This window comes from Mesoplodon bidens, assembly GCF_964165515.1.
Source record: "Mesoplodon bidens genome assembly, chromosome: 2".
Lineage (NCBI taxonomy): Eukaryota > Metazoa > Chordata > Mammalia > Artiodactyla > Ziphiidae > Mesoplodon > Mesoplodon bidens.
This window is the reverse complement of record NC_138177.1, coordinates 3,490,271-3,509,425: the sequence shown is the minus strand read 5'-3', so window position 1 is coordinate 3,509,425 and position 19,155 is coordinate 3,490,271. Positions and strand designations below refer to the sequence as shown.

At 37.9% G+C, this 19,155-nt stretch overlaps 1 long non-coding RNA gene across 1 annotated transcript; it reads right to left on the bottom strand.

Annotated features, from left to right (window-relative positions):
- Positions 1-2,967: 2,967 nt before the first annotated feature.
- Positions 2,968-18,509, bottom strand: LOC308612767. Its single transcript, XR_014015139.1, has 2 exons — positions 18,388-18,509; positions 2,968-6,058 (listed from the first exon to the last, which is right to left on the bottom strand). It is a non-coding gene; the product is annotated as an uncharacterized lncRNA (long non-coding RNA).
- Between the last annotated feature and the right edge of the window lie 646 nt (positions 18,510-19,155).

The following is a 19,155-nucleotide window of genomic DNA, read 5'->3' as shown; positions in this document are numbered from 1 at the left end:
AAGATCTCAGGGAAATTGTGTCTGGTCACTCTACATACAAAGGATAGTTCTTTAAATAACATTATATATGTAGTAGTATCTCATTTGATAAATTTTATTAATTTGGTTGTTTGTTTTCTTATTATTGAGTTGTAAGAGTTCTCTCCATAGTCTCAATTTAAGTCCTTTTTGAGCTATATCTACTATGAATGTTTTCTTCTGGTCTATGGTTTGTATTGTCCTTGTCTTAACAGTGAATTTCTAAAAGGAGAAGTTTTTCATTGTGATGATGACCAATTTATCATTTGTTTATAGTAATCATTTTGTGTCCCAAGAAATCTGTGCCTACTCCAAAATTATAAAGATTTTATCCTATGTTTCTTTTTAAAAATTTTATGGTTTCAGCTTTCACATTGAGGTCTGTGGTCTATTCTAGTTAGTTTTGTGAAGGCATGAGGTAAGGGCCAAAGATTTTTTCTCTGTGTGAATTAGTAGTTGCTCCAGCTTCATTTGTTGAAATGACCTATTCTTTTCTCCATTAAATTACCTTGGCAACTTTGTTGAAAATCAATATAAGTATCAATTTATTTCTGTACTCTCTACTCTGATCCATTGAGCTATACTTTATCTTACACCAATACCACACTGTTTTGATTACTGTAACTTTATTATAAATAATAAAATCAGAAGTGTAAATCCTCCAAATATGTTCCTTTTCTTTTTAAAAATTGTTTAAGCTATTTGAGGTCCTTCCAGTTGATTCTACAAAAAAAAAAAAAACTGAAATTATATTGAATCTAAGGATTAATTTGGAGAAACTGTACCTTAGTAATCTAATCTCCCAATGTCTAACCATGATACAGCTCGCCACTTCTTTAGGATTTCTTTAACTCCTCTCAGCAGTGTTTTATAGTTTTCAGTGTAGAGTTCTTTTACTTCTTTCTTAATTTATCATTAAGAATTGTATGTTTTTGACTCTATTGTACATGGAATTATTGTATACATTCAATTTTTTGTTTGTTGATAGGATACAGAAAAATGGCTTTTGTTTATTGACCATATAAGCTGTGACCTTGCAAAATTCAGTTATTAGTTACAATAGCCCTTATGAAGATTTCTTGGGATTTTCTACATACATGATCATGCTATATGTAAATAATGAGAGTTGTACTACTTTCTTTCCAGTCTGAAAGCTTTTTATCTTTCTTATCTTACTGTACAGGGTCATCCAGTGCAATGTTAAATAGCAGTTGTGAGGGACAGCATTCTTATTTTTCTTAATATTAGAGTTTCATCTTTAAATATGGGTTGTCTCTTGATTTTTATAGATACTCCTTATGAGGTTGATGTAATTCCTTTCTCTATCTAGTTTACCAAGGGATATTATCTTAAATGGATGTTAAATTTTGTCAAATGTCCCTATATCCATTGAGATGGTTATGTTTCCTGTTTATTCTGTTAAATGTAAAGAATTACATTAATTTTTGTTTGTTTTTATTTATTTATATTTTGCATTTATTCAGATAAGGTGATAAAATACATTAATTATTGATGTATGGCTATTTTTTAATGTTAATATTGCATTAATGGGATAAATTCCATCTGATCTTGATACCATAAATTGTATTGCTAATATTTTATTAAGGATTTATGCAACTGTGTTCAGGAAGGATGTTGACCTCTAATTTTCTTTTCTTTTAATATCTTTCTCTGATTTTAATACTGGGATATAGAGGGTTGAGAAATGTTTCCTTCTCCTCTACTCTCTGAAAGGGTTGCAGAAGGATTTGTAGAATTTATTACTTAAATGTTTGATAAATTCACCAGTGATTCCAACCTGGACCAGAAGTTATTTTGAGAGAAGGTTTATATTATGAATTCAATTTTTTTCTTAGGTATGAAGCTAGTCAGAAATTTTATTTTTTAATCTTCCAGTTTGGGTAATTTGTATCTTTCAAGAAATCCATTTATTTTATCTAAGTTGTCAAATTTATTGGCATAAATTTGGTCATAAAATCTCTTATCTTTACATATCCATAGGATCTGTAGTGATGTCCTATCTTTTATTCCTGATATGGGAAGCAACTTATATTAGAACACTTGATATTGTTCCAGAGCTCACCAACACTCTATTCGTTATTTTTTCCAGTTTTTTCTTCCCCCCCTGCTTCAGTTTGGATAATTTCTATTATAAAGTCTTTAAGTTAACTGATCTTTTCTTTTGAAATATCTAATCTCCTAGTAATCCCATCCAGAATATTTTTTACTTCACATTATTTTTTTTCAGCTCTAGAAGTTTCATTTGGTTATTTTAAATCTTTCATTTTCCTCCTAATTATGTTAAATTTCTTTTAAATCCTTGAAATTTATAAACATTTCTTTCATTATACTTGGGTCTGTTTCTAGTGACTGATTTTTCTCACATGTCTAGCAGTTTTAGATTAGGTGGTTGACATTATGAAGGTTATATTGTTGAAGATCTGTATGTTGTTCTCTTTTAAAGATCTAGATAGATTTTGTTTGTTTGGTAGGCATGCAACTTATTGTGGGTCACCCAAATTTTTTGAGGCTTATTTTTAAGCTCTATTATGAAGGTTCTGTAGTAGTCTTTAAAGATAGTTTAGCCCTATTAGGGGCTTTACCTTTTTAAAACCTCTATTTAGTATTTGGCCAAAGACTTAAGAGTTTCCTCCATGTGATTTTGGATTTTCTTTTTTATGTACCGCTTTCCTTTCTGGTGCTCTGCCTTTTAAATGCCAGCCATGTTGGCCTCCCCACACACTCATTACTCTGGTATATGCAACGTGCTCTGCTTAGATTATGCTTCCTTGCATTGCGTTGGAAAGTGCCTCCAGCCAGAAAGCCAGGGTAATATTAGGGCTTGTTTTTCCTCCCAGCTTAGTAATCACACACTTGGGCTGCTTATTGTTCAATGCCTGTAAACAATTGTTTCACATTGTTGACCTGAAACAATTAGACTCTCAGATATTTTTCCAGCAAAGATTGGTTTATTCGGGATCAGCAGAGAATTGCAATTTGGGATCTGCAAACATGGTAAGCCACCTGCATGCCCCCACTTGACAAGGTTAAGGAGATTGCTTTTGTAGAGAGAAAAAGGAAGTCGGGAGGGCTATAGTAAACAAGTAGTCCATGGCTTTTCATTGGCTGAGTCCTTGCAAGTAAGAAGTCTTCCTTCTTCCTGTTGGGCTCTGCTCTTGTCACAGGGTGTGAGAGCTTCCCCTTCTGGTCTCCCAACTCTATTTAACTGAGGTTTCTGTTTATTAATTTTTTAGAATATTTAGTCCAGTTTTCCAATCATTTCCTAGCAGGCAAATCTGGTAACAGTTACTCCATCAAGACTAGAGGTGAAAGTTAAAATTATCTTTTAGAAATACATACTTTTAATGACACAATTATGAGAGAAATAAAATAATTTATAAATCTGTATGTTCATTTGCATAATAGTTTATTAATATGTACTCACAGAAAGGAGAAAAGAAGCATGTATATTAAAAAAATAATGATTGTGGGGATTGGTAGTGAAATTTTTGTTGTCTTTAGTTTTATTTTGCAACTTTTCAATAGCCAATATGCCTTTATTTTTCAATTAGAAAGATGTTATTTTTTTATGGAAATGTAGTTGATTTACAGTTTTTTAGGTATACAGCAAAGTGATTCAGTTATATATAATTTTTCAGATTCTTTTCCATTATAGGTTATTACAAGATGTCAAATATAGTTCCCTGTGGTATACAGCAGGTCCTTGTTGTTTAGCTGTTTTATACACGGTAGTTTGTATCTGTTAATCCCAAATTCCCAGTTTATCCCTCCCCCCACTTTCCATTTTGGTAACCTTAAGTTTGTTTTCTATGTCTGTGAGTCTATTTCTGTTTTGTAAATAAGTTCATTTGTATCATTATTTTAGATTCCACATATAAGTGATACCGTATGATATTTGTCTTTCTCTAACTTACTTCACTTAGTATGACAATCTCTAGAAAAATGTTATTTTAAAAGTTCTGTTTGATATAGAATATGGTATGGTCTTTCTGTATCATCCACTTTTTAGTAAGCATTATCGACTAAATAAATGGATGCTTATGAATTTCAATTATTAAATTTAGGGAGACTTTCTCTACATGCCACATTTGCAAAGTTGGGTCATTGTTAATTTAAGACTTAATAATGGTCATGGACTTCAGAGTTGACAGGAACTTCAAAAGCTCGTCTGGTTCAATCTCTGAAAGTAACTGATGTTTTATGAAGTAAAGTGATTTCATGGAGGTTTGATAGTTAGTTAATAGCAGAATCAGGGCTAATTTCCATTGTAGGGTTTTTTGATACTACTCCAAACTGCATACTTCTTTGAAGAGGTCTGGAGGTAACTTATAGGTTAATAGGCCATTACTAAATTAAAGATTTAGGGGTTCATTAGAATTAAGTAAGAAAGGAAGCAGGACCAGATGCTACTAGCTATCTGTGATTGTAAAACTGGGCAGAAAATTAAGATTTCTGTTGTTGAGACAAAATTGAAAACACTTCCAGCTAGAATAAACATGCATTTTTATATTTATAGAGACACACTTTGGGAGAGTATTTATCATAAATAGGATTTTACTGTGTGAAAATGCACTCATATATATATTTATAACACATTAAATGACCCATTTGTAATTAATAGTGTCAGTTTAACACATTTATGTGCAAATGTCACGGAAAGAGTACTTCTAAGTAAGTTAAACATCTGCAATATCATTTGTATTAATAATTTGCTGAGCAAACCTTATCTCCAAATAGCATAAAATAGTAAGCTCTAGTTCAGCTCAGATCAAAATAATACAAATTCTATATCAATTTATTCAGAATAAATGAGATTTCTTTAAGCATAGTAGTGATTCATATTCTGGTGCACCCTTAATTCTCTGTTTAAGTCCCTCTTGCAGCTTCCACACTAAACTCAGCCAAGTCAGTCAAAGGTGGGCAAATGTAGCCCATTTGGGTCAACCATATTTTCACTCCACCAGCATTTCCACTTCATCAAGAATGCCACAGAATTCTTTTTCTTTTAAATTTATTTATCTATTTATTTATTTGTTTGTTTGTTTGTTTGTTTATGGCTGCATTGGGTCTTCGTTGCTGCGTGCAGGCTTTCTCTAGTTGCAACGAGCGGGGGCTACTCTTCGTTGTGGTGCACGGTCTTCTCTTTGCGGTAGCTTCTCTTGTTGCAGAGCATGGGCTCTCGGCACATGGACTTCAATAGTTGCAGCACATGGGCTCAGTAGTTGTGGCTCACAGGTTCTAGAGCACAGGCTCAGTATTTGAGGTGCACAGGCTTTGTTGCTCCGTGGCATGTGGTATCTTCCCAGACCAGGACTCAAACCCGTGTCCCCTGCATTGGCAGGCGGATTCTTAACCACTGCACCACCAAGGAAGTCCCAGAATTCTTGATGAAAGGAGGTAATAATTAGAATTGATTATTCATCTCATCTCAAGATGCAATCAGGATTAATCCTATTATTCTCTTCATCCAAAATTATTTTAATCCTGACAAGAAGCCCAAGATTCAGTCTCATCCTCAGACCCCTCCATTGTGCCTATGAGACACATTACTTTTCACGGGTAAAATCCCTATACGCTCATCACGATGGGTCTGTGAAAGTAAGTTTACCTTCTTCTACTGGAGCGTGGATACTCCCTGAGGATACTGATTCCACAGAAAATGATTCCTTTCCTTTCACACTCACATACAGTTGAGTTGGGGGAAGGGAGTTAGTGTTCTTATTCTTAGTCACTGCTTCTGGAAGGTTGCTTCTTCCTTTTTCTGCAAAATACCCAGAGACTTTGAATTTTCTTCATCTACTCCAGCCAGATTGTGCAGGGGCACAGGAGTGCCTGCACAGTAACTTCCAATCTGACGGGAAAACCGGACCTCTTCTTGCTAAGCCAGAAGCCCTGGCTCAGGGATGCATCCTGTTGAGTGAGGTTCCTGTTTCTAAGGGGCTCAAAGGAACCATTCACTTCCAAGTTGACCTGCATGGCAGTGTCTGTCCAGAGGGGGTGCTGGGGTGTTTTTTTTTTTCTAAAAAAAGAAAAACAAAAGCATCGTATGGGCTGGTGGTTCTGGCTTGTCATGCACAGATGTCTGGGTACCCCCCCCCACTTTCCTCAAATCTTTTACGATCTGGTTTATGGCTGCTCTCTCCAAAACTACCACTATCATAACCTTGGTGATTCTTCACCTCAGATTTTTCCTTCCATGCTTATTATCCAACATCTGCACTGATTCCACAATCTCCAGTATTCCCCTCTCTGACTTCTACTGCCTGCGCTTCAAGCACATTCACTCCAGTATCTAAACTACAAAAACGTTCGACTCTGCTGGGATTTCCAGGCCATTGACAATTATTTACCTTATATCCTCTCTTCCTTCCTTACTCAGTTTAGATTCCGTGATCCATCATAGAAATCACTCCTTAAAACACATCTCTGATTATCTTACCCCTGTCTCTCTTTGTCCTACTTTCTGGTTGAAACGCCAACCCTGGCTAAAATTCAACTATCTGTTTGTTCTTCACCTTCACCCGAATAAGTGAATATAACTGAAGAAAAACAAACTATGAGACTGATTAGTCTCACTTTCATATGGTGACCACAAACCTTATAGAGGCCTTAGGGTTAACCGTGATCCTACTGCATTTTCTTAGTCCAGAGATTGGCCCTCTTCAAGGTGACTCTTTCCCATTATCTCCAACCAAGCAACACCTTATCATATCTTCACATGTTCAAATTCTTATTTCAGGAGAAAATAGGAGCAATCTGATGAAAATTCATATGAGTTTCCACCAATAAATATGTAATAAGTATGTACAGTTTACTCTTTACCTGCCTTTTCCCCCACACTTAACATTTAATGAACATCCAAATGTTATGCTGGGCATCAGCGATACAAAAGTAAAAAAAAAAAAAAAAACAGTAAAAAATTTATAAACAGACTATAGTAGAGAAAAAGAGAAAATTGACATTTATTGAAATAAATGTAACTTGTGATTCATTCTAACAGTGAGACAAGGTACTTGGAGAGCCTAAGGAAAGAGATAACTAACTTAGCCTGAGGAAGGAAGGATTCTAAGAGAAACAAACATTTGGCAAAGGGCAGTTGATGGAGATGATTATAGGATATAAAATCAGAGAAAACAGGATATAAAAAGGCATTCTACATGCTTGTAAGTGTTGATAGGGGCTCATGATATTTACCACAGTTGAGTCCAACTTTTCCATTTGTGTACTAGTTCTTATTCCTTCACCTACTAAAGGGCTTTACAGATACAATTACCTCCATTTATCCTATATCATCCATTTTCCCCGATACACTGGATAATTCTCACAGGAACACAAAAATGTGATACATCTTATTTTAAACCCTTTAATATTACCGTAAAGCTGGGTGAAGGGAACACAGGATCTCTGTAATACTTTTGCAGCATCTTAGGCATCAACTGTCACTTCAAGATTAAAACTTCAAAATATAATAATCTTAATGGTAAATCTCCTATAAAGAACTGTACATACTGACTGTTTCCACTGCTCCTTCAATTCTCCTGAACACACTCCAACGACTTTAGTCCCCACTACTCTGTTGAAACTGTTTATGTTAGTGTCTTCAATGGCCACCTTATTGCCAGAGTCAATCCATAATTCTCAGTCCTTATCCTCTCCTGCCTTTCAGCATCGTGTGACCCAGATGACCACCGTCTAAAAACTCCGACATACTTTAGCTACCTGGACCTCAGAGATGGAGGGGCAACACTTTTTCTCCATCCTCTTCTCTTCGACTTATTTTGACTAAACTTTGAAGTGCCCAGGCCTCAATCCTCGGATCCCTCTCTGTCCCCCTCCCTCTCTCTCTCCCCCCTCCCTCCCTCTCTCTCCCTTCCCTTCCTCTCTCCCCTCTCCCTCCCTCCCTCCCTCCCTCTCTCTCTCTCTCTCTCTCTCTCTCTCTCTCTCTCTCTCTCTCTCTAATCTCACCCATTTTCTTGACTTCCAGATTCACATCCCCAGTGTCACATTCTCTCCTACACTGCTGACTCTCATTTTTACCACCTACTCCACACTTCCACCTGTATGTCAAATAGACACCTCAAAGTAAACATGTTGATAGGGCTCAGGACATGCTACCCCAAATAGGGCACCTTGACATATTAAATACCTTAAACCGCAGGAATTTTCTAAAAGGCAGAAGCAGGAAGGGCACTCTGACCTCTTCCCCCCTCTCCTCTTCTCTGAAACAGGTCATGAAACTCCCACGTGAAAGATACCGTCCCTGTATCTGGAAGAGGGAACACATTCTTATCACCAGAGACAGGGCATTGCGGGCTGAAAAATCTTGCTCTCACAAGATTAGCAAACCTTGTTAAACTAACCTTCATCTTCCTAGCTACCACTTCACCACTTACTACCCCTCACCCAAATGCCTTAGTCTTGTCAATTCTTCACAGATGGATTGTTTGTTTGTCTGAAAGGTATAAAAGCTTCCTGCTGTGGTCACTTCTTCAGGTCTTCACTGTCTTGTGAAAACTCCCATGTATATAAAAATTTAATACAATGCATATGCTTTTCTCCTGTTAATCTGTCTTTGTCAGTTTAATTTTCGGACCCGAGCCAGGACGCTTAGAGGGTCAAGGAAAGCTTTTCCTCCCCAACAATGTCTAGAGCAGAACTCTTGCTTCATCTCCCTTCCTTACACCCCCAAACTAGCTCTTTCCTCGGTGTTCTCTTCATAGGACGGGGCAGGACCACTTACCAAGTTTGTCAAGCCCCAAATCCCGAAGGAATCTTTAATTCAGATGTACATCTCACCATCCATTCCATTCCATTAGGAAATCCTGTGTTCTCTGTCTTCTAGATGAATCCAGAATCAGTCCACTTCTCACAGCCTGGTTCTAAGCCCTCAGCAGCTCTCTCCTGCACTACCGCAGTAGCCTCCTAGCCAGTGCTCCCGCGGTCACCGCTGCTCCCATACAGGCTTTTCTACACAGTGTTCAGAGTGATACTTTAAACACTAAAGTCATGTCAATCATGATTTAATATCACATCAATCTTATGTTCCAAAACCTTCTAATGAAATCCCATGACACTTAGAATAAAATCCAAAACCTTTGTCATGGACTAAAAATACCTGCAGAAAAGACTTTTCAGACCTAATTAGCTGCCATCACGCTTCTTTACCTACACTGCCTCAGTACTGTTCCTTAAACACAGTGGGTACCATTTTGCCTCAGAAACTTTGCATTTATTGTTTCCTCTGCATGGAATGGTCCCTCCTCCCCTCCAGCCCTGATATCTTCATCATCTGTTTCACATATCCTTTTAGATCTTTGCCCAAATATAACCTTATTTGAGGTGGTCAGATATTTTGGGACTGCTCTCTGTAAAAGACAATACCCTCCCAATCTGGGGTCCCTCTCTTTCTCTGCTTTATTTCCTTCAGACCACTGATCACAACCTGATATCTTCTCTACGTGTTTGTTTTTTATTGTCTTCATCCTCTATTAGAAAGTAAGCTGAATGGGGAATTTTTCTCTTCTGTTCACTGTACTAAAGCTAATGCCTAGGCAGTGCTTAGTGTATAGTAGGTGATCAAGGAGTATTTTTGGATGACTGATTCACTAATTGAATGAATGAATGAACTTTAAGGCCCAGCTCTACCAGGACACAGTTTACTCTTTACCTGCCTTTTCCCCCACACTTAACATTTAATGAACATCCAAATGCTACGCTGGGCATCAAGGATACAAAAGTAAAAAATAGTAAAAAAATTATAAACAGACTATAGTAGAGAAAAAGAGAAAATTGACATCTATTGAAATAACTGCAACTTGTGATTCATTCTAATAGTGAGACAAGGTACTTGGAAAGCCTAAGGAAAGAGATAACTAACTTAGCCTGAGGAAGGAAGGATTCTAAGAGGAACAAATATTTGGTAAAGGGCAGTTGATGAAGATGATTATAGGATATAAAATCAGAGAAAACAGGATATAAAAAGACATACTACGTGCTTGTAAGTGTTGATAGGGTCTCATGATATTTACCATAGTTGGAAAAATAAAGTAAAATCAGTGCTGAAATCTAAGCAGCCAAATATAATTTGGTCTTTGTCCGATTTATATCCTTTTATTCCTTCTTCATCTTTCTGCTTGTTATTTGCAGAGACTCGTTTTCAAGAGACCTAATTTGGGAAAATTGATTTTCAGAGTCAGAAAATTTCAAGGTCATTTGGAATAAAGACCTAAGACACATATATATTTAGGATTCCCTTTACCGATAGGTATCTAAATACTGACTTTTTTTAGATGTCTATGCTTCCTTAGGGTACCTCGCTCTATGCTTTGTGTTTTTTTTAATTGAAGTGTAGTTGATTTACAACATTATATTAGTTTCAGGTATACAGCATAGTGATTCAATATTTTTATAGATTATACTTCATTTAAAGTTATTACAAAATAATGACTGTATTTGCCTGTGCTGTACAATATATTCTTGTTGTTTTATTTTGTACACAGTAGCTTGTATCTCTTAATCTCACACCGCTATTTGCCCCTCCCCTCTTCCGTCTCCTCACTGGTATCAACTAGTTTGTTTTCTTTATATATCGTTTTGTTATATACATTTGTTTGTTTTATTTTTTAGTTTCCGTATATAAGTGATGAAACAATATTTGTCTTCCTCTGACTTATTTCACTAAGCATAATACGCTCTGGGTTCATCAACGTTGTTGCAAAGGTCAAAACTTCTTTTTTTTAACACCTTTATTGGAGTATAATTGTTTACAATGGTGTGCTAGTTTCTGCCGTATAACAAAGTGAATCAGCTTTACATAAACATATTTCTCCATATCCGCTCCCTCTTGCGTCTCCCTCCCACCCTCCCTATGCCACCCCTCTAGGTGGTCACAAAGCACCAAGCTGATCTCCCCATGCAGTGCAGCTGCTTCCCACTAGCTATGACTAATATTCCATTGTGTGTGCACGTGTGTGTGTGTGTATACCACATCTTCCTTATCCATTCATCTGTCAATGGACACTTGGGTTGCTTCCATATTTTGGCTATTGTAAACAATGCTGCTGTGAACATTGGGGTGCAGGTATGTTTTTGAATTAGTGTTTTTGTTTTTGGATATATACCCAGGAGTGGGATTGCTGGATCATATATATGCTAAAAATAAGGTGTTCCGTAAAATATAAAGCTCTCTTAAAATCTTGTTAATACTTAGCATGACACATAGTTAAAACAGTAATATTTAGTGAAGTGTGACAATATTTGGAAATATGAACCAAGGTTTTATACCTGTGTTTCCTTATATTACTTAACCTTTCTCCAATTTGAATACTCAGGACATTAAGCTCTCAATGCCTTAGGGAAGAGATTTAATATAATACAAGTGGAGGGAAAAAGAGCCATCTCTACCTTTTTATTGCCAAAAGCAAAAGCTTCCAGGGGAGGTGTGGCCCAAACAACAGATTCAAAACACCTCTGAAGAACTCAGAGTAGAGCTCCCTGTCTAGAGACAAATTTTACTTTTCCCAGATTGGTGTGGGAAGCTCGTTAGAAGGAAGCCAGGAGAGAGTAAACTGCTGGATTTGTGAGAAACTTCTTTCTCCATTTGGTGCGAGTCCAACACCCATTGCAGAAATGCAGAATCCTAGGTAGTTTTGCAGAGCCAACAGGAGCAGAAACTATGCCCCTGCAACCTGCTACAAAAGACAGAGCAAGGGCACTCATACACACACTCAAGGGTGACCTACAAGTTAATAGGGTGATAATTCCACAGAATTTCCATGGCTAGTGTTATCTGGGAGCAAGAAAATGATGCTCATGCACTAAGGAGAGGCACCGAAATGGCAAGGGCAAAAGCCCACCAGGCCTTGAGGTTAGGAATGAGGGACCAATCAAGTCAGCCTTACAGCCTTAAAAGGGACAATACAAGTCCTGGATGAAGGACCAGAGGGCATGAGGATATGACAGTGGATACGTAATACAGTGGATAAGCAATGTGAAAGCCAGTGAACAGATCAGACATCCCCCACCCTCAACCTTTGATCTCCTCTTAAAGAACTAGAACCAAAATGAAAACTGAGGACAACTAAGGTTAAAAATAGAAAGTGGATTCAGCGACAGAGCAGGAGAGGAAGGTCTACTTCATATGCCTTTGAGTTGTGGGCTAAGAATTGGACTTGCTACATTTGTTTTCACACACACACACACATACTGCCATAAGCAAATGTCTAAACGTTTATAAGTCGTGTCTGTTTGTTACAAATCCAAACATACAATCGTCTCTTACTTTGGGAATTGAGCACAAAGGATAGGAGGGATTTCCTCAACGTGGCTCATTCATTATCTTTTAAAGTCTACATGTTCTTAGTGATATTTGAGAAACAGTCAATGTTTTTTTTGACAGAGAAACTCACAAGAGTGGATACAGGAATGCAAAGGGCCTCCGAATGTTTTCCTCTTAAATGAGTTTTAGGCATTTAATTTATATAAAAATGGTATGAGATCAACCGAGAAGACAGGTCTAAGTTGCCATCATGAAAAAAAGTTTTTAAGTTCCCAGAGCTAAGATCCTACTGAAAATACAGACCATCGAAGATTGAAAGCATTTGTCAGGCTTTAGGAGAAACATATTTGAGTGTTTGAAGAGCTTTAGCATATTATTATTACTAACAATGCAGCATTTGAATGCTGATCTCAGAGAAGCCATCCACTTGGCAAACAAATCAGCAACTCCCATTTCCAGAGCAGCTGAGATGAGTGTCAATTCCCTGACGAGGCAGATTAATTTCCCGTGAACACGTCATTAAAGCCAGCTCTGTATGCAACACGCAATGTCTCGGCAATCAAAGATCTGTGGCGTCCCGAATATGCAAAAGCAGCAGCTAAGATACAATTTACCCCTTACTGAAGGAAAAGTGATCACCCAGGCACAAAATCCTGTGGAAAAGAAAACATGCAGGATGGGGCCACCTGAGGTTTTGAGTCACTTGCTTTTATCGTATTTCTTGGGACTCGGCTGCTGTGTTTTGTATTTCCCTTGAGATTAGCTGTGACAGGCCACTGGGGAGATTGGGAAGGTGTCCTCTAAGTATTTATGCAGAAAAGTATGGAAATGTCAAAAAAGTCAAATGGTTTTTATATGCTTCTTGCATGGTCTCATATAGTCCCTTAATTTAAAATAGCATCTACTGCACAGTATGCAGTGTATTAACCAGCTGGAATCTATGGTCCTTGAGATTGAGAGAAAAGAGGCAGCCACATGAAAATTGAGAAGATTAGAAGCCTAGTGTGTTGCCCACCCAACAGAGAGCTGCCTGGGGATACTTTATCAGAGGGGTCCATGGAGCTCTATGACCACAGATGAAGTCCCCCAAGAAAAGCCACACTGTGGCTTTCACTACATTTTGTGTCTTTCATGCAGAGGATCAAATTTGTTGCTGTGATTCAATGCACTCATTGTTCTGTTATTAGAAAAAGGATTTCGGAGTAGCTCTTATACTTGAACTCTCTAATTCACTGTTATGTGATAATCTATAACTAAGTTATTGGGAAAAGGAGGGGCTCTAATGTATTGAATACCTGGTATAAGTCAGATCCCTTGCTAAATATTTGCATGTGTTAATTCCTTAAGCATCTGAAGTAGATATTACCTCTTGCTTACAGATAAGGAAAATGGGGTGAAGAATGTTCCTGGTCACAGAACCAAGAAAATAATAATGCTGAGTCTCCAAGGCAGGTCTTTTGGACTCCAAAGTCCTTGTTTGTGCTACTGTGCCACATCCTTCCTTTTCTTAAAGACAGAGTAGTAGTAAATATCATGCTAACCTTAGCAGCAGAGACACCGAGTTGAGGGGAATATGTATACCTTGGGGTGCAGCGTTAGATGAGCTCTGTGGGAAATCAGACACATGCTCATTTCCCAGGAGCCCCACTGCCAGCGTTCCCTGCCTGGTGGGTTGATATCTCTTGTCCAGATTGTTCAGAGGAGCTAATGTTATCCCTTGAGAGGGCCTCACAAGTTACCAGCTGAAAAAGGAACAGAAAACAAATCCACTGAACATTTAAACACAAAACTAACAGAGGAATAGGCATCAGTGGCTCTCTGTAAAAGGAAATTACACCAAACTAACCTCTGTCAGTTCATGGAGTAGGTAAATAAAATTCAGATAAGGGAGAACAAGGGGTCCTAGTTGGAAATGGATTTGAGGCTTTCAAAAATCTGTCTCCAGTGAGAACTGTTCGGCGATAGAATTACCATAAGTCCTGCGGCCTATTTTGCCATGCCTAGGGAGCCTTAGCAAAGATGGAAGCCAGTGGAGGAAAGAAAGAGGTACTTTATATAATGGAGAAATGTGAGTGGTATGGTATCCCCAGGATTAATGCTTGGAAAAACTTTACTTCTAAAATTTTATGCATAATTGTAAGGAATAAAAACTCCACATCACACACAACAACAGATTCTAATTTGAAATACTAAGATAACAAGCTGGCGAATTTCTCCAAAGCATGTGAATGGGCTGGAAGACGAGAGATGAATTTGAAGTAGTCAAGAATTAACTAGCATATATTCAGTCATTCACGTTTTAGGTTTGAGGCCAGACACTAGAAATAAACAAAAGGTTCCAGCAACAAATTAATTCATGACCCTTGGTTTGTAAGTGCAACATTGTGATCTGTGGTGCCAGATAATTTGAATAAAGTGGATAAAAGTTTCTTTCTCTAAAGGGTATAAAGTATAGATACAAACAAAGAACTATAATACAACATGGTAAGTATAAGGACAGATACACACAAAGAATGCTTTAGCATAGAGCTCCTCTGCCGTAGTATTACTGGCATTTTAAGTTGGATAATTTTTAGTTGTTGGGGAGTGTCCTGTGCATTGTAGCTGTTTAGCAGCATCCCTGCTGCCTCTGCACAACAGATGCCAGTGGCACCGCCTCCCTACCAAATTTTGACAACCAAAAATGTCTCCAGGCATTGCTAGATGTCACAAAGGAGGGATGTGAAATTGCTCTCCCTTGAGAAACTCCATTGCTTAGCCGTTCGCACAAGGGGCATCTAACTCAGCCCTGAGATGATGGTGAGGAGGGGGCAATCCAGGGGGAAAGAGAGGGCTCAGAGGCTGGAGGAAGGCTTTGGAGGTGATGCCTAAGCAAAGGTGTTGAGAGTGAGTAGGTGGTGGCCAGCCAGAGGGAAGATATACCAGATCAGAAGCATTCCTGAAAGCAGAAGGTAAAGAAAACTCCGGTTCCTCAGTTTGGAAATTCAGTTTGCTGTACTTTGTTGGACAGTTATTGAGCGCCTACCATAGGCCAGGTGCTCAGAAGACAAAAGTTCAAACAAGCTCCCAGCCCAGTTAAGCAATTCCCAGTCTCAACATCTCCCCACACTTGTGTATTGTAATATTGTGATTGTTTGTGTGGTTTGTCTTACACAATTTGTTACTAACGCTTCATTTTAAAAAAATGTTTGGTAGTGGTTTACTATTACCAACAAGTTATCCCTGGAGTGAAATCATTTTCATTCCCTGGCTTTCTGATATTTGTTTTGAGTGATGGGTAAAGGGGTGGTGTTCAAGGAAGGCCATCTTACTGGGAAACATGGTTCATCCTAAATTTGCCTCATTTATGATACAGCTCAGAAATGGTTGCCCTAGTGCTTATTATTAGTTTTGGTGGACAAAAGCCTGAGATCTATTTAAATTAGGGAAAAGAGAGAGACAACTAAAACAGAGTGTGATAAAACAGAAATAGACTTGCATATATATTATAGAAAACAAACTTATGGTTACCAAAGGGGAAAGTTGGGGGGGAGGGATAAATTAGGAGGTTGGGATTAACAGATACAAACCACTATATATAAAACAGATAAACAACAAGGACCTACTGTATAGCACAGGGAACTGTATTCAATGTCTTGTAATAACCTATAATGCAAAAACATCTGAAAAAGAATATATATAACTGAATCACTTTGCTGTACACCTGAAACTAATGCAACATTCTAAATCAACTATACTTCAATAAAAATAATTAGTTAAAATAGAGTATGAGCAGAAGATCTAAATACACATTTCTTCAAAGAAGACATACAGATGGCCAATAGGCACATGAAAACATGCTCAGCATCGCTAATTATTAGAGAATTGCAAATCAAAACTACAATGAGGTACCACCTCACATCGGTCAGAATGGCCATCATTAAGAAGTGTACAAACAATAAATGCTGGAGAGGGTGTGGAGAGAGGGAACCCTCCTACACTCTTGGTGGGAATGTAAATTGGTACAACCACTATGGAGACCAGTATAGAGATTCCTTAAAAAGCTAAAAATAGAGTTACCAAGTGATCCAGCAATCCCACTCCTGAGTGTATATCCACAGAAAGCCATAATTCAAAAATACACATGCACCCCTATGTTCACTGAAGCACTGAAGTTCACTGAAGCACTATTTACAGTAGCCAAGACGTGGAAGCAACCTAAACGTCTATCAATAGAGGAATGGATAAATAAGATGTGGTACATATAGACAATGGAATATTACTCAGCCATTAAAAAGAATGAAGTAATGTCATTTGCAGCAACATGGATGGACCTAGAGATTACCATACTAAGTGAAGTAAGCCAGACAGAGAAAGACAAATACCATATGATATCACTTATATGTGGAATCTAAAAATGACAGAAATAAACTTATTTACAAAACAGAAATAGACTCACTGACAGAGAAAACAAACTTATGGTTACCAAAGAGGAAAGGGAGTAGGGATAAACTGGGAATTGGGGATTAACATATACACACTAGCATATATAAAATAGATAATCAACAAGGACCTACCATATAGCACAGGGAACTATACTCAATATTTTATAATAACCTATAAGGGAAAAGAATCTGAAAAAGAATATATATATATATATATATATATATATATACACACACACACATACTTGGATAACTCAATATCACTTTGCTGTACACCTGAAACTAACACAAAGGTATAAACCAACCATGCTATAACAAGAAAAGCACATATCCCACTAAAAAAAGAAAGTGTGATAAACTCACCAACATATTTTTGACAGTTTTTATCTTGTTTTTATCTCTTCTTTTGGTTTCTTTGGTATCATCTTTCCTAGTTTCCCTTCTTCCTCGTCAACCATTTTCTATCTTAGCCTCTCTTGGCATTTTCTATGGTTCTGGTCTCTTTTCAGCACATGATTTTTTGAGAGCCCACTGTGTGAGGATACTATTTTAGGCAGTTTTGGTGTTGCTCAGGGATGCCTGCATTTACGAATCTACATTAGTGGCTCAATAACTTGGGGGTGAGATGGAGACTATGAAAAATGTGTCTATTTTGTTTTGGTGGTGTTGCTGCCCCCCTCACATACACTGGGGTGATCTTGTGGCCACACTCAAAACCATGGCAGGAGGGAAGAACTGCTGATGAGGGGCATATGCCTTAAGTTTCCAGGATATTGGGCAAAATAACAACAACAAAACAGGTTTAGAATCCTAACTGTTTGAAATATGCTTCTAGAACAATCATCCAAACCTGTGGCTTCAAATACCACCTACGCCTTGCTGACTGACTGACTCATCCAGACCTTCCTCCCAAGCCCCAGAACCATCTCTACATGCTCTGGGATGTCCCCCAGGTACCACTACAAACTGAGCACATCTGGAAATTCATATATTATTTATTACCCAAATCTCCTGTCTCCTCCTGCAGTTTCTACATCAGTTAAAGTCACAACCCTCCATCTAGTACCTCAGCCAGAGATCTGCTCATCTGACATTCCACCCTCCGTTGTTCCTACTTGTCACTCACCGAGAGCTGAATATTCTATCTTCTTAATATATTTTCTGTCATCATATCCTCTCTTTCTCTTTCTCATTGACTTATTTTTAAAAAATCCAGACTGCCTTTGCTCTTTCAGTCTTCTACGTGGTTCTCATAGAATAGTCAGATCAAGTCACATCCCAGCTTAAAACCTTAAAATTCCGTATTACCCTATAGCTGTAAAATAAATTGATCCTTGCCACCCAAATCCCCTTACATTTTATCATTCCTATCATATATCTGTCTGTCTTCAACACCAAGACCACAAACCTAGCCCAAATCACTGTCATATCTTGCCTGGGCAAATAAAGCCTTGCTTTTGTTTTCTCTGTGGTCATGCTTCTCTCCTCATAATCTGTCTTCCACATGGTGCCCAATGTAATCATTTAAAAATATCATCCCTCTGTAAAACCCTTAATAGCTTCTCTGTGAACTAAGGACAAAATACAGTCTTTAACTTGCCCACAAGTCGCTGCATGATCCAGCCCCTCCCAGCCACCCAATCTGACCTGCGTTCCCTCTCCAGCTCCTCAGGATACTCCAGCCACAATGCTTCCCTTCAGGTCTGCAAATGTGCCTCTGGTTCCTCCTTTCCCCAGGGTCTTCCCACACACTGTTTTCTCTGCCTAAAATACTCTTCCCTCCACGTTTTCCCCAGCTAAGTCTTACTCATCCTTTGGGTATCATCAGACCAAATAACTTGTGGTTTTTCAAAAATGCTAGGCTATTTATGTCACCATTCCTTGCTATTTTTTTTTTCATTTGAAATAGTCTTTCTCCCACCCGACATCACATTACTGTGTCCTAAAGAACTTGGTTCATTAGGAGTTTTCTCATTTGGGAACACTTTCTGGAAACCTTAGGCTGACATGGATATCCCTCCTCCGTGATCCTGTGGATTGTGATCTAACTCTACCTCGTTTCAATTAAAGTCTCCAGAGACATTTTTCTATATTGAATTCCTCCTTAGTCGTGAACATATTAACCAGCCACATTCATTCAGTAAATAGTCCACTAAGAATGCAGTGCTGACTTTCCTGGGAATTTCATTTTAAAAGTTGGAACTTTGCTTTTATTGCTCAAATTTAGTGATTTTTTTCCAGCGACCCATAGCACAAAAATCATAAGGACCACTTGCTTAATTGAACTTATATTTCCATCTCTTTGGAGTAAAATTATTTTGGATGAATCTGAGTTTTGCTAGACTCTTTTTTTTTTCTTTTTAAGATTTGAAGAGGGTTCTAGGAGAAGGGGAGAAATTAAATTTGTTTTGCTTA